Here is a 17,174-nt window from a genome sequence, read left to right as displayed (position 1 = left end):
TTATAATCACCCATCACATCTCATGGCATGGGTGCTTGTACAATGAAATATCGCATCGCATCGCATGCCATTTGCTGGCATGCGATGCTATGCGATATTTCATTGTACAAGCACTCCTGTGCATTTAACATGGAGATCGCATCGCACAGCACTAAAAAAGGTACGCAATGCCATGCGATGGGCTCCGTGCTAGGAAACAAGTACCATTAGCACTGTGGGTATTTAGAAGTGTGGGTGTGGAAAACATAATAGAAAGGACTTGGGATTTCGGGCACACCTAGGACCACAGAAACATTAGTGATTTTCCTCCCTTTGTAACCTATCGTACTCTGGTCAGCAGCAGGTGTTCGCTATAAATACTGGCTTCCAATTCCAGCGACTCTGACACCACTAGGCAGCTTTAGGCAATTGCCTAGGGCGCCGGCCACTAGAGGGCGGCACTACAGGCTGCCGATAAATCACTTTTTTTCATGTGCTGCGTGTGGGAGGCTCATAGGAGAGGAGAAGGCAGAGACAGAGAGCGCTCCCCCCAGCAGTCTGTCATCCCCAGTGAGGAGGAGGTGTTTGTCCTGTCCTCACCAATGACAGCCTCTCCTCCGGGTGCAGGGACAGCTACACAGGCTTATTCCGTCCAGCAACAGAGCCTCACATGGCTGCTGCTGCTGCTGCCCAGTGCTCTGCAGTAACACACTGGGCTGCAGCCCGCCCCCTGCCAGCACACACCTCCAGCTCAGGAACACTCGGCCTAGGAAGACTCCACCAGCCACCAACAGGTTACTAGGGTAGGGCTGGGCTTTGGCTGTGTGTGTGAGGGAGAGGGGAGGGTGCTGGATTGGTGTATATGGGTGTGTGGGGGAGGTGCAGTGCAGGGGTATGGATGTGTGAGAGAGGGTGCTGGGTGCAGGGCTGGGTTAAGGGTGTGTTAGTGAGGGTGCTGGGTGCAGGGCTGGGGTATGGATATGGATGTGTGAGAGAGGGTGCTGGGTGCAGGGCTGGGGTATGGGTATGTGAGTGAGGGTGCAGGGCTGGGTTATGGATGTGTGAGGGAGGGTACTGGGTGCAGGTATTAGTGTGTGGGGGGTGCTAGGTGCAGGTATTGGTGTGTGTGTGTGTGTGGGGGGGTGCTAGGTGCAGGTATAGGCAGGGTTGCCGACCCTCCCGCAATTTGCGGGAGTCTCCCGCATTTTGACTCTAACTCCCGGTCTCACGGAAATAGAGGGGATCCTCCCGGTTTTTTAAGGTTTACGGCAAACTTCTGACTGTGCATGCGCTAGTAATGGATTGCCACGGTAGGGCTCTTTAAGCGCGACATCATGACGTAGTGGATGTCCTCCTGTTTAATGCCGGCCGCTGCGGGGATTTGTGGGTAGCGCTGTCCGCAGCAGCAGCTACACACTATATGCAGCGGCGGGCAGGCAGGCGAACAGCGGAGAGCGGAGAACGGGAGTGGCCACGTCATCGGGAGCAGCAGCAGGTCCATGGAGAGAACTACGCAGCGGCAGGCAGCGCAGCACGGGGAGCAGGAGCGGGTATGATTGACTGGCTGCTGAGATTGTGCTGCCTTCGGGTGCATATGAAATATGATTTATGGCCCTCTGCTCCCCGCTGATATTTTAGAAGGGGTCTTAACTCAGGTGCCGTATCCCCCCCATCCAGGACTCCACGCTCGTGCAGCAGCGCAGCTTCATAAACATGTCTCCCCTGCCTGACCCCTCTTTTGCTTCAAGCTTCATCAACATTTTTTTCTCCCCACTGCTTTATAAAAAGTTTTGGGAAGCAGCGCGGGGGGCCTGGAGGGTGGAGAGGAGGAAGGATTGCTGAGAAGTGGGGAAGGGGGCAGTGAGAGATACAACTATTTGTGAAGCTGCTTCAGCTTATAACAATAATGAAGCAGGGGGAGACAGAGGGGTAATGTCTGTGGAGGGGTCATGGGGAGATGCATAACATTTATGAAAAAGTGGGGAGGGGGCAGGGGAGAAGGAATCATATTACCATAAAAATGGTTCCTCTCCCCCTCCCCACAGTTGCTTTTGGTGCCTGGAAATAATGGATGTCTCTGTTTAATTCCATTGTCACTAAAATACAAAATAGTGCTTCCCAACATTCTCTCTAAATATAACTTCTAAATTATTTTGTTTATTTTCAAAATAATCTATCCCTTCTAATTTATGATGGCTTCTGGTAATACCTAATTTGTATTTCTAATTAAATTACCCATTTCTAATGTTCTCCTAAACTTCACATCATTTGTTCTGTATGAAAGTGTTTTACAAATGGACAGTAGTTTGATACATTATTCGATTATATTACAAAGATGTCTGTTTAGCTTGAGTTAGTTTAAAAAAGTATTGCATGTGTGTTTTACTAGGGGGGCGCAGGTGACCATAAGCTTGTATTACATTTAAGGATATGTCGTTTCTCAGGACAGTATGGCCACATATCGTGACAAACTAGATACGCCAAAAAGTTTCACTAGATGTGCCAATAGGTGTCACTGGATACGCCCATATGTGTCATTAGACACGCCCTTTTGCCGGAACATGACACGCCCCCTCAGAATCTACAATCTCCCTGAAGCCGCTTTTCAAAAGTAGGCAACCCTGGGTATAGGGGAGGATGCTGGGTGCAGGTATTGGTGTGTGAGGGGGTGCTAGGTGCAGGTATAGGGGAGGGAGGATGCTGGGGTATGGGTGTGTGAGTGAGGGTGCTGGGTGCAGGGCTGGGGTATGGGTGTGTGAGTGAGGGTGCTGGGTGCAGGGCTGGGGTATGGTTGTGTGAGTGAGGGTGCTGGGTGCAGGGCTGGGGTATGGATGTGTGAGGGAGGGTGCTGAGGGCAGGTATTGGTGTGTGAGGGGGGTGCTAGGTGCAGGTATAGGGGAGGGAGGGTCCTGGGTGCAGGGCTGGGTTATGGGTGTGTGATGGAGGGTGCTGGTTGCAGGGCTGAGGTACGGGTGTGTGAAGGAGGGTGCTGGGTGCAGCACAGGGGTATGGGTGTGTGAGGGAGGGGTGATGGGTGCAGGTATTGGTGTGTGAGGGAGGGTGCAGGGCTGGGGTATGGGTGTGTGATGGAGGGTGCTGGGTGCAGGGCTGAGGTACGGGTGTGTGAAGGAGGGTGCTGGGTGCAGCACAGGGGTATGGGTGTGTGAGGGAGGGGTGATGGGTGCAGGTATTGGTGTGTGAGGGAGGGTGCAGGGCTGGGTATGGGTGTGTGATGGAGGGTGATGGGTGCAGGTATTGGTGTGTGAGAGAGGTTGCTGGGTGCAGGGCTGAGGTACGGGTGTGTGAAGGAGGCAGCTGGGGCAGAAGCACGTATGTGTGAGAGGGAGATGGTGGGGGGTATTTATGTATTAGTCAGAAGTGGCTGGGGCTTTTGTTTTGATAAAAACTTATGTGACGCCTACATGATCCTCCTCCTCCTCGACTTCCTGTTCCGCACAGGTCGGTCCCCCACGTGACACGCAGCCAAGGCAGACTGCAGAAAAGCAGTGACTGACAGCCCGGCTCCTGTGCACTGTAGAGAACTGTGTCCTGGTCCTACACCTCTGCAAGAAGAGGTATTGTAACAACTAGAATGCTGACACTGCCTGTAATCACATTAGATGGATGTGCTAGAACTTATATATGCTGTAGATATAGAGCTGTGGAAACAATAAGTTCTAGCACATCCATCTAACGTGGTGTATATGTGTATATACTGTATATATATTCTTTGTATGAGTCTCAGTCCTGATGGGCCATCGATATATCGGCCAGTATATATTCATATGTACTGGCAGATATATTGGACCATCAGTCAGTGTGTACCATCAATATGTCTGTCAATGGTGTAGTTGACAGACCTATTGCGTTGCCTGTACAACATCACCGATAGCCGATATATCGGTGCACCATGCTGTATACACGAGTGACCCACCAACCATCCATGCACGTGCACTAGAGCTGCTGGTGACTGACAGCTCAGTGGGCGGGCAGAACTGTCTATCACTTTGCCACATTCACACTTTTGACTAAGGGTGGTTAGGGCAGGTGGCGGGGTAGGGCAGGTGGCGGGGGGGGGGGTGCAGAAGACAGAATTTTGCCTAGGGTGCCATGAAATCTTGCACCGGCCCTGCCGGCGGGTGGTTCTTGAAACGTGTCAGTGAAGAGATGGTGCTTGGCCTGTATCAGGACTTTATGCTGACATCCCAATATCTTGTCCAGAAAGGCAGAGGACTGATTTAAATGGAATTCAGAGCAGATGAAACCTGAAATCCCTTGCACCTATACCGTTTCTTGTTTTTATAGTGCTGGAAGAAAATCCTTGTTACCCCCCATTATTTATGTCTCTAATTCTTAGTTAGTGATTAGTGTAAACCATTCACACACAATGGAGCATCGAGAGGATGCAAAGACACATTATTAAGCCTTCTGTTTCATCCAAATGGTGTGTGCAATCTTTAGATCTAGGTGCGTGATTCAGGTTTAATTGGACACTTGTGCATTTTGAGACTGCGTATAGTTAGTTATGCATGTATGCAGCCGCTGTGTGCAAGCAGCCACGGTGAATATACTATTTGCCGGGAGTTTGCACACAAAAGTGCGCGGGCGTGGGGCAGCAGGGCGTTCTCATGGTAATTCCCCGATGGTGTGGGGGGTGGGCAGCGTATGTCAGGAGCCCGCCCGCTTCCTCCGCAGGGCGCCTGCAGATCTGACACACCACAGAGGTGTGTCAGATCTGCGAGTGCTGGAGAAATCATTCGATGGTTGCCGATTATCGAATGATTTCTCCTCTGCACCCAAGGCTGCTAAACATCCATTTGTAGCCGTGCGGGGGATCGTGGCGTGTGAGGGTGGGGGCGGGTGTCAGGGAAAGAGAGAATGAATGAGAGAGCTAGAAAGGCAGTGCTAGGTGGGGGAGGGGTTAAAGAGTGCAAGGGAGAGACTGTCAGAGGGAGGAAAGAGAAGGGAAGCGTAGGGAGGTGGAAGACTAAGGGCAAATGGCGGGATGTACTAAAGGGAAAAATGCGGTAAAACAGGGGTTTTATCACTGCCTGCCGTCTGCGCGACCCCCCCTCCCGTCCTCCATCAATCTCCTCCTCCCCCAGAAGGTGTCACAGCCAGGAGGACATCCGGCTGCAGGGGGGAGGAGACGCCGGTGACACGGACAGCCGCCGGGATGTTACATTACAGGTATTGCGGTGGTCTCTGTCACCGCACCCTGATGCTAGCCGCATATGTTAGTACATATGAGGTAGCATTGTGGCGGCTGGGCGGCGATGTATATTAATACATCCCACCCAAAGAGAGATATGTGAGAAAAGTGGGATGAGAGAGGGTTGAAATAGGGAGCAGGGGGGAGGAGAGGGGGCAAATGTAGAGATAGAGGACAGACGGCAGGTGAAAGGGTGACAGACGGTTGGAAAAAGAGAGCATAGGTTAGAGTGGAATAATAAAGTGAACAGAGAAAAGGTGACTGGACTTGCCTGCTTCTGTGTGCAAATATTATTATTTGAAATGTCTGTGCTTTCTCGTTATGTACTTTATGAATTATGTTTAATAAAATATGTAGTTATGTACTTTATGAATTATGTTTAATAAAATATGTTTAGAAAGGGTGACTGGGAGAGAACGAAATAGATACGGGTGAGGTGATAGGGAGTGAGGTGATGGGGGGGCGACAAAGAGTGAGGTGATGGGGGGAGACAATGGGATGAGAGTGGGAAGTGTTGGGGAGCAAAATGGTAGGAGGTAACGGGGTGAGGTGACTGTGTGATTCCATGGGGAGCAAGAGGGGAGAGGCATTGAGGTGACTGGAAAGAGAGGGTGAGGTGACGGGATGAGATGGGGGAGTTGACGGGGGAGAGATGTGATGGAGCAAGAGGGTGGGGAGAGGAGGCAAGTCTCATTCTCACCTGCATTGACTATCTCCTGCTCCGCTCCTTGTTCCCGAGAAGCTTGCTGATCCGCTCCTGGTTCCCGGGCATGTATTTGTGATCACTGTAATGGGCATCTGATCAGCTCAACAATTAAATTGCTCTGATACCCATTAGTATAGATGGCAAGCAGGGGCGAGCGGATAAATTACATTTCTCCCAAAAGAGTGCATGTTTGGAATTTTCTTTTCAGTTACGAGATAGTTACACAATCAGGAGCAACCAGTTGGCATGATATCTGTTTATAGTCCGTTATTGACTTGATGACGAGGTGCACTCCCAGATGGAGGCACAATCAAAGCAGCTCATTAAAGGATGACCATGTTGTTTTGAACAAAAGGAATGGAATTTGTCCTTCTTAAATCATGTTTTCTGTATTAATAATTTTCTCTCATGGCCAACATTTGGCAAAGTATAAAAAAAGTGACAATCCTCTACAGATATAATGTAAACATAGGAATAATTTCCTTGCAATGATAAATAGTAATAAATAGTAAATGTTGAAAAACAAAATGTTGATCTAATTTAGGAAGTGCAATAGGGGCAACGTTCAGAGATGTAGAAATTGAGCAATTATTGGCAGACTGCGCATGTGCAGTGATTGCTGGTCGCATGTGTGAAGGTTCCTTGACGCTCAGTCAGTATATAACCACAGAGTGATTGACAGGAAGGGAATTTTTTCTGGTAGTCAGCTGCAGCAATAATACCGTTATCTGACATCCGCTGCAATCATGTATGCAGAGAAACTGGCACCTGGGTTACCACTGCCGCCAGTCTGTGTAATCAGACTGCCTGGTAGTCGTTATTCTACATTATTGCGTATAGGCTGTGTATGTGTACACCATTGTGAATGAGTTTGCGATCACTCAGGTGACATTATTCTTTATTCCTGGCCGGCAGCTACATTTTCTAACATTTGCAGTTCCTTAGCCTAGAAAATCTCAATGGCTGTTGCATTAGCGTAGAACTCTGGATTAGGCCTTAGATTTGTAGTGCAATGCTTCTGGGTGCATGTAGATTCTCTGCACATCAGAGTGCATTTTTCTAATGCACAGCCCATACAGAATCTGTATTTGGCGATGTTTGTTTAAATATTAAATGTTCTATAAATCTAAAAGTATTGAAGATGAATGAAAAATCCCACAGATAACTTAAAGGAAACTAGAGTCTATTTTAAAACATTATCTCCTGTGATTTAGAATCAGACAAACATGAGGCTTTGACACCAGTTGGAAGAATGGTCACTGTATAGGTAAAATGTTATACAAAATACTAGCCACAGTATGTGTATATGTGTATTGGTGTGGTGTCTAGGCGCTTAACCCTTTATGACTCCCTGTCCTTTCAAAGCAGGCATGTCCAAACTATGGCCCTTATTCTGATTCGCGCGGTACGGCCCGCGTGCGGCCGTACCGCCGATGTTTTCCGTCTGCACATGCGCAGAGGTCAATCTGCGCATGTGCAGGCGAATTCGCCGCACATAGCGTTACTACGCCGCAAAGGGGGCGTATAGGGGAGTGAGGGGCTTCATGCCCTCATTTCCCTATGTATACGCCCCGCGTTTCATGGGCGTTCCCATGCAAACGCGGGGCGTACGCATGCTAATGAGGGCATGACGCAACTCATGGGGGCGGAAAGCTGACGTCGCCGGATGTCAGCTTTCAGCCCCCATACAAGCTACCACACGGACGATTGTCCGTGTGGTCTCAGCTTGCGGGAGCTGCCGCGGCGTGCGGACCTGCCTTCGATGGTCGACGACCATCGAATGCAGGGGGCAGCTCCCACCATGGTGGAGGCGTAGCCTCCACCATTTTTATGCGGATCGCCAGCCGTCCGTGTACGGACGGCCGTGGCGATCCGTAGGGTGGGCGGGGATTCGTCTGGTGCGGTCGGAGCCGCATATGCGGCTCGACCGCACCAACCAGAATAAGGGCCTATGGGAGGCCTTATTCTAGTTCACTCTTTCTGGCAAAATCCTTCTTAGATGGACAAAACCATGTGCACTGCAGGGGGGCAGATGTAAAATGTGCAGAGAGAATTAGATTTGGGTGAGTTATTTTGTTTCTGTGCAGGGTAAATACTGACTGCTTTATTTTTACACTGCAAAATACAGATGGAGCCCCTGCCATACTTGGCCGGGGCTCGCCAGACCCTCCCCACTGGTGAGCGCCGGCGGCAGGGGTTTCACTGAACTGGTACGCGCGTGCGTCTCACGCACACGCGCTTCCCAGTTGTCACGACCACCATCTCAGCTACCCTATTTATGATAACAAAATCTAAACAAAAAAGAAACATAGAAAAAAAATTCACACTACACTAGGATTACGCCCATTAAACATTGTCATACTCTGCTATGCTTTAACATATTCTGTAGAAATGTCAATTACACACTATGGCACACACTATAATGCCTCTTACACATTATACCACACACCATAATGCCCATTACACGTGATGGCATACCCCGTAATACCCATTACACATGATGACACACACCGAAATGTGTGTGTGTTGGTTTGTTTTTCTATGCTGGGTAAAAAAAAATATTTAAATATCTGCTTTTCATCAGTGCTTGAGGCTGCAGGAGCCGTTAATGGCTCCTCATCGAAAATTCAGAGCCTTCGTCTTCATCTTCATCTAATGGTAATCTCCCTTAAGTGTACTGGAGGAATATGAAACTTACTTATTCAGTCTTCTAAAGTCTATATTCCATTTATAACTTCACATTGGTTTTCTTTTGTATAAAAGCAAACATTGTATCTTTCAAGAAACAAAGGTGACCCCTCTCTATGATATCTGAAGCTATTTTAGCCCAGTTTGAGATATTAAAGTCTTTGTAGTACAAAAATAAATGTCATTTTAGGCTGATCTGATAAATGATTAGCCTGCTAGTGCTATCTACTCCCCATTACACATACTGTGATATATATATATATACATTAAACATAAATAAAAGAAATGTTGAGTTTGATATATACCTGAGGGGTATGGGTCATAGGGTGGACACTATGAAGGTCGACATACATTAGGTCGATACATGAAATAGGTCGACATGGCTAATGTTGATACAAGTGTGCATTTGACAGTGGGAAGGTCAACAATTAAAACATCGATATGAGTTTTTCACTTTTTTTTGTCCTGCACTTCGACGTAAGGCGACACCGTATCAGTGCACCGATTCCCCTCATATGGCTCGCTGTGCGTTCTATGCTTCGGATACACTAATATATTCTCCCTCCACTCCCTAGTGGATGTAGGGTATGAAATACAGCCTGTTGGTACAAGTAGAGACAGTGTAATGGTTAGCATTACTGCCTCACAGCACTGAGGTCATGTGTTTGATTCTTACCATGGCCCTAATTGTGCAGAGTTTGTATGTTCTCCCCACACTTGCATGGGTTTCCTCTGGGTACTCAGGTTTCCTCCCACATTACAAAAAAATATACTGGTAGGCTAATTGGCTCCTAGAATGAATGATTGTGAGTTTACATGTGTAGGGAATATAGATTGTAAACTCCCCTGGGGCAGGGACTGATGTGAATGTTCATATTCTCTGTAAAGCGCTGCGGGATATGTGTGCGCTATATAAATAACTTAATAAATAAATAAGTTGGCTACAAAAAAAGTGAAAAACTCATGTCGACCTTTTGACTGTTGACCTACCATTGTCGACCTAATGCTTGTGTTGACTGTCTGACCCTGTCGACCTTAGCCATAACGACCTATTTCATGTGTCAATAGTGGTTGAGCGACATAGCGACCGTATCCGTACCCGAGTTATGGTAACTTGTAATTACATATACTGCCTGATATTATGTAACTTCCCTTCATGCCATCATGACAGGTGTCCTGTGGTATTTGACATCAAGATGTTAGAACCAGATCTTTGGGTGTGGATCGTATTTTCGACCCGACAGGTCGGCGGTCATTAGGTCGACACCGTTGGGTTGACAGGCAAATATGTCGACAGGGTTCTAGGTCAACATGGGTGAAGGTTGACAGGTGTCTTGGCCGACATGGGACAAGGTTGACATGGGTTTAGGTCGACAAATGCGTTAGGTCGACATTGGTTAGGCCGACAGGTCACGAGGTCGAAATGTGTTTTTTCACTGTTTTTTTACCCGGATGTCAACACAGTCGACATGGACACAGTTGGAAGTCAACCGCAGCCCCTCGCATTGCTCGCTTCGCTTGCAATGCTTCGGACACACTATTTTATTCTCCCACCACGCCCTAGTGGATGGTAGGGCATATAATACTGCCTGTTGGCACGTCGGCTCCCAAAACAGTGAAAAAATCCATGTCGACATCGCGACTTGTCGACCTAACGCATTTGTCGACCTAAAACCCTGTCGACCTTGTCCCATGTCGACCTAGACACCTGTCGACCTTCATCCATGTCGACCTAGAACCCTGTCAACCTTGTTACCCATCAACCCAGCGGTGTCGACCTAATGACTGTCGACCTAAGTCCCCAGATACTTAGGGTGACATTCTATGGGATGAGATTTGCGTTTTTTTGTCAACAAAATGGCGACATCGCATTTTTCCGTCAAATCGCCAATTTAATAGGGTGCGCTAAGGGACTGAAATCGCATATTATGTGCGTTAAGGCATGCGGACCAAAAGTGCGAAATTAATTTGCATTTTTATCGCATCCAGATGTTTTCGTATAGAAAAGTATACAACTCGCTTATTTAATGCAATGCGCATTCGCAAATCGCACTTTTTAGGTGTCTAATAATCGCACTTATTTCAGACCAGGTTCTGTTTGGCGATTTGGCCCAGAACTCATTTTGGTCAAGTGCACACATGGTTAATTTCACCACAGGTGCCCTCATTTTCACTCACAAACACCCCTACTGTACATAAACCCCAACATCATTAAGGACACCTGTGAGGGTTTCAGACATGGAGATTTTGCAGACTGTTTTGGAGTTGCTTATCTGTGATGTGGCCCATTTGGAGGAGCTGCGCAGGAGGGAGGAAGCTGCGCACCAGATCCTGGTAGCCCCCCGACTACTGCGTACCCCACGTATGTATCGTGCTCGCCTGTACCTGGACTCCCTCTCGGATCAACAGGTTGTGGGGATGGTTACGCTTAACCGCATTAACCTGTTGGACTTATATGAGCAGGTGAGAGATGATTTGGACCCTTTTGGGGGAGCCAACTATGCAGTGTCTGGCCTGCACAAATTAATGTGTGCCCTCTACTATTTGGCCACAGGCTCCACTCAGTCTGTGACCTCATGGGCCTTGGGGGTATCACAGCCCACTTTCTCTAAGCATTTTACTCAAGTGTTACTTGCTTTAAAGAAGTTGTGCCGGACATACATCATCAGCCGTTACTTTTCTGGTAAGCACATGTGCCCTGTACTCCAAAATGTACCTGTGGTGTAAGTGTACTCATAAACAAATTATTGACCAATACCATCTGTTTCCACCCACATTTAGCCTAATACACAGTGCCCAACGGATGCAGATGGTGGTGCTGACCTATCCCTTGCTGGTATCTAGCTTGTAAGTACATTTGATACATGTATGAATGAAGTTTGCAGTCAAACATGGCTCACTGGTGTTGTGGAACTACATGTGCCAGCAAGCCCTGACACACTACAACCGTTACAGTCCAAACCATGAGTGTCAGAGCCTGCTGGAATATGTAGATCCACAACCTTTGCCGGCCATGGAGTTACCCCACACTACTTTAGTGCAATCCCATTGTCATATACCATTACAATATGTTAGAATTCACACAATAATTGGTTTTTATAAAAAGACACAAACACAATGGTATGCGGTTAGACATTTTTACTTCTGCCTACTTTTTCAGACGCAATCTGCATTTTTGCAGGTGAAAGATAACAACTGTGGGGGCATGTTACAAGATGTTTGGGATTTGACAAAATTAACAAACATATATATGAGCTACCTTCTGCCAGCATCAGGCACCCCTACACCACTTCTAGAACCTGCACCAAGGCCACCACGGGTCCTAACACTCCGCCGGGGTGGGGAAGTGGGGGAGCCACTTATTGGGGTGCTGGATACACTGCTGAGGGTTGATGCTGCGCCACCTCCCACATTGGCTTCCAGCTGCTGTATTTGGGCCTGCATACCTATTAAGGCATTGGTCTGCGCTGTGCATGATTGGCTTAGTGCAGCTATACTTTGCGCCAGGCTGCCAATATGCCTATTCTGTTCCCTTATAGCAGAAGTTTGTTCTGCAAAACGGGTGTCAATGCTGTTAGCAATGCGCACATGCCTACACCTACCCGTACACTACGTGCAATTTTGCGTAATTGAAGAAAGGTGTCACGCATGTACCCCTGGATGTTACCTATTTGCAGGCTTTGGGAGGCCATGAATTCTATCTGCTTGTCCTTGAAATTGACCAAGGAGTTAGCTACTTGGGAAGCAGAAGCTGCTGTATGTGGTGTGTTGGTGGGTGGGTTGGGAGACACCCCACTTGGGGGAAGATCACTCTGTGATGAGGTCTGTATTTCTTCGTCTGCCGCAAAGGTCTCGACCGGTTCAAGAATGATGTCCATTTCGTCTAACAGCATTATTGAAGAATCTGTTTGGTTGGTCACTAGTTGTATAGCACCTGTGGATACAGATGAAGAGGTAAGTACTGATGCATATATATGCCACACTGTCATCTATACTGTTTTACATAGGGCTTGAGATGCTGGACGCACATACCTAGGGGTGTTATGTACTTACACATGTACCCCGATACAGCATGTAACATTGACATTAATAATAAGTCACATGCCTAGCTCAGATGACATTCATTTCCGTTGCAATGTAGCAGCAGGAGATGAATGTAGTGTGAGATATTGTTGATGTGACATGGTGTGTGTACTGTATGTGTAATGGGGTGTTTTTTGTTCATTTACCTGCTTCTGCAGATTCTGCAGCAACGGGCCTTCTTGTCTTGGATGCTGCAGCACTTCGGGATCGACAATCTGTACAAGGAAAGATGGGCAGCCATTATGGACCTTACAATGGATAAGCATTTACAAAACCCATGCATTGAAATGACTATAATGGACAATAATTCCTTTGGATTTGGACTGCATTATTTCTTCACCACATTTTTTTTTTTTTTTTTAACACTATTATTTGGTCAAATTATTATTAAATTAGTGGCCACATGACAACTATTGGATAATCGGTGGTATGTAGTCATGGCAGCTAAACCACCAGTACACCTCTGTGTTTTTGGCCACATACATGTTAGGCTGCTAGAAAGAATCTTACAGTGTTGAACAATATGAGCAGTTGTGGAACTACAGGGCCCAGCATTATGAGCAATTTGAAAGTAGGAGCATGCAATTTCTTGTGCATGACCTTGCTGGGCTATGTAGTTCCACAGCAGCACTTTACTTAGCATAGCAATATAAGTGAACATTATAGTTATAAAACATTGGCATGTATGTTTGAGTTTGCATGGGGTCACACTTACCAGCTCTGGATGGCGTTTGCGGCCTATCAGTATCCGCCACGTGCATGCCAGGCAGGACCTCGGGGTATGATGCGCTTCAGCTTCACCTCATACGAATTGTAGCACACAGTGGTGGGGCTTCCTCCTCCAGTCTTGGTGGCTTCCTCCAACTCCATGGCCATTTTACTTTTCAACTGCCGTTTGATGTCATTGAATCTCTTTTTTACATTGCGGACCAGGCGCTTGTGCTGACTGACAGCGTTCACCGCCTGGGTGATGTCCTTCCACATAGCCCTTTTGCGCTGTGCAGTGGTCTTGTGGTGAGATTTGCTAAGCAAACGGTCAAACACTGGCAGGATAGCCCAGACAAGTGCTGCATTTTCCTCATATGAAAAACGGACCTTCCGGACACTTTTGGTGCGGCCAGCTTCCACCTCCTCCTCCTCCTCATTTTCTACTCCAGCCATGTACCCCTCCTCCTCCATGCCAGTGTCTTCCTCCTCCTCACCACCATCTTCCTCCACCTCTGACATGTGGCCCTCCTGCAGCTGGTGTGGGGTATGGTCAAGGTCTTGGCTGTAGGATGGGGATGCCAGCGGATCCTCCACCTCCTCCTGCTGGGGTTGGATGCCCAGGGCATGGCCTGGGGCTGGCCTTGCTGTGGCCATGCTGCCTGCCACACTGCTGGCTCTCCCACTTGGCTGGCTGCTGCCACTGCTCCCTCTGCCACTGCTCCCTCTGCCACTGCTCCCTCTACCACTGCTCCCTCTGCCACTCCTCATTCTGCTACCAACACCTCTTCCTCTAATCAGACTGCCACTGCTCCTCTCCATGCTCCTTACTTCCTATCAAAGAGTGAAATGGAGCCAATGCCCCTTATATAGGGGGTGTGATGCATAATGGAGGGGACAGAGATGGACCAATAGGTTGGGGGGTTCCTAGTCATGCGGAGACAGTTTTGTAAATCGCACTCCGGTTGGTCCAAAATTCGCACATGACCGGCGGAAGAACTCACACTTTTTTGTGACTTAAAATCGCACCACTTCGCCGCAAATCGCACCTCTTCGCACTTTTCAGCCTCCAAAGCGCATCACATTAAATATGCGAATTATGACTGAAAAGTGCGATTTGAAAAAGGGCGAATAGCGGCGATGTGGTGCGCTAAAAAAACATGCGCATTTATCTCATCCCATAGAATGTCACCCTAAATGTCCTGTAAGTTGTGAGGTTGGCTGTCTCTGGATTTGGCTTTTTGTTCCAGCACATTTACAAGTCAAAACCTTGAACTCTTTGTTGTGGTTGTCCAACCATTTTTGCAGTGTAGGCGGGCTAATACAGGTCATAGTCATAAGTTAATACTGGGGTCATGAAGAGGTGTACTTGGTCTACATACAACATTGTTTATGTAGATGATATCCACATGAATGCCAGTATTTAAGGTGTACCAGCAGAACATTGGCCAGAGCATCAGACTTCCGTTGCTAGGTTGCCTTCTTCCCATAGTGCATACAAACACCCAGCTGTCCACATGATATAAAAGAAACAGTGATTCAGCAGATCCCTCTTATTCCCTTGTTCCATAGTATAGAACTGATGCTCTCATGCCCATTGTAGGTACTTTCAGCGTTGGAAAAGGGCCAGCATGGGTACTCTGACCAATCTGCAGCTATGCCACTCCATAACACTGCAAGCTGTGATGCAGAAACAAACCTACAAGACCTGCCCTTTGGGAGATGCTTTGACCCAGTCATCTAGACATCACATTCTGGCTATTGTCAAAGTTGCTCAGATACGAATACTTGCCCATTTTTTTGCTTCCAACACAACTTATATGTCGACAGTCAAAAGGCAGACATGAGATTTTCACTTTTTTCTTTTATAGCCGACTTGTACCAACAGGTGGTATTTCATAACCTACCATCCACTAACATTTCCCACCTTGACATATGTCATTTTAATGACACTTCACCTGTCAGTGGTTTGAAGTTTTGGCTCTTTGGGAACCACTGTGCTATACAATACATACACCAAACTGTGCGCCGTGGCCAATTTAAATATTTATTGTCAATGTAATACACAAAACCAGTGCTTGTGGCTTCCAATCATAAAATATGTGTGCAATCAAAAGTGAATCCTGTTCCTCACCACATAATACCATGTTCTCATTGCCGCCCCGGCAAAATCCCAGGTTTTTGCTGGAGCACAGATCATCTCAGCTCACAGACCTTCACACAGCACCTTGGACCCTGGAAATTCCTGGGTAGGTCCCGTTTACACTGGTTAACGGGTCTGCCCTGCCAACAAGTGTGAGGAATCTAAGAGCAGCTTTGATTGATTGGCTGTTGAAAGAGCAGCTTTGATGGACTGGCTAAGATGATGATTTAAGTTTGTTCACAACCTGTTGCTGGGTTTTATGGATGCCACAGGCAGACAGTATTTTTGATATGTTGTAGTACTATATACTGTCAAATCCTTAACACTGACAGTCACTTGCTTCTTTATTTCCTCCTCCCCTCACAGCCAGCAGCTCCAGCACCTCCTCATCACTCCAGTGTCTCATCTCCTTTCTGCAACATTAAATGGATGTCACATGTCACCAGACTTTATTGCCCAATCAGCTTGCTTTTTCACGCCCTGTGTGAAAAACCCAGGTTGCCCCTGTTTACACTGGCAGATACCTGTGTCATTTCCCAGGAATAACCCTGCAAAAATCCTGCATGCAATTCCCAGGGCATTACAATCGTGAATTTCACTCACACCCATTCACACCGAGACACGACACGGGAAATTACCTCTTGCCCTGGCAAAATCCCAGGTTTTTGCAGCAATGAGAATGGAGTATTACTGAGCATAAGGATGACATATTAACACGATTTATTTAATGTAATATTTTTTTCTGAAGTACTCAATAAAAAACTTTTGACCTATGGGTGCTGCGAAAAAAATTCTGATACTCTAGGGCGCCATGATTTATAAAAATTTTGGGAACCATTGGTGAAGTATATTTTGTGTTCTAAGGTTTATTTTGATTGCTGTGTAAAAGTTTGTCCTGATCTGTACGTCTGCTTTGCAACTCTGATTATTTTAATTAAGTTGTCATTCTGTATCAACCTTTTGTGGATATGGGGCATCTCAGAGATCCTTTTGAGCAGTTCTGATGTTTTATTTATGCAGCAAAACCCTTTCTTGTAATGAGTATGTAAGCTACTGTTTTGAGTATTTTGGAAAATCTTGTATATTGGCCAAGAAAACTAAAATGGAAAAAAAGATATAATTATATCCTAAGACAAGGTTGATGTGTTTTTTACCAAATAAACAGGCCCTTTTATAGATCAGGTTCAGAATCCTATTTTGCCAGTCAATATGTCTACACCATATAGTCATATGTATTTACATTAAGTTGACAGGAACAAAAGGTTGACAGATGCAAGGTAGAGAGTGCTAAAGGTCAACCGGATCAAAAGGTTGACATGACAATTGCAGATGGAGATTTTTTTTTCTTCATTTGCCATCCATGTAGACATCGATTGGTAATAGTGCAGCCGACTCCATTATTCAGATTAGATATTATTAAACCTGCAAAAAGTAACAAATTTTTGCCTTTGGCCCCTGTTGCCCTTTATAGTATTGACCAATTGATTGTTGACCTATTCACTGTCAATAACATCTTTGTTTGCTTGATGGTCTTCGAAAGTGGTCATGCAGAGGTGGGGGAACTCATTTCTCTATGCAACCTAATTATACCCCCTCCCCACTCCCCATTAGGCAGAGACAGGGCAGGTGGTAGGGTTTTTGGCATCCCCCTACAAACT

The 17,174-nt window shown here is 46.8% G+C and overlaps 1 long non-coding RNA gene across 4 annotated transcripts in view; it reads left to right on the top strand.

Moving 5' to 3' along the window:
- The first annotated feature begins 391 nt into the window (after positions 1–391).
- LOC146009372 (uncharacterized) overlaps positions 392–17,174 on the top strand; it is a 172,478-nt gene continuing 155,695 nt past the window's right edge. For all 4 annotated transcript variants that reach the window (XR_014444650.1, XR_014444653.1, XR_014444647.1 and 1 more), the window contains exons 1-2: positions 392–773; positions 3,439–3,554. This is a non-coding gene — a long non-coding RNA (uncharacterized LOC146009372). The remainder of the gene's footprint in view (positions 774–3,438; positions 3,555–17,174) is intronic.

Source organism: Crinia signifera, chromosome 1, assembly GCF_055691185.1.
Source record: "Crinia signifera chromosome 1, ASM5569118v1, whole genome shotgun sequence".
Classification (NCBI taxonomy): Eukaryota; Metazoa; Chordata; class Amphibia; order Anura; family Myobatrachidae; genus Crinia; species Crinia signifera.
This window is presented reverse-complemented; position numbering and strand designations above follow the sequence as displayed.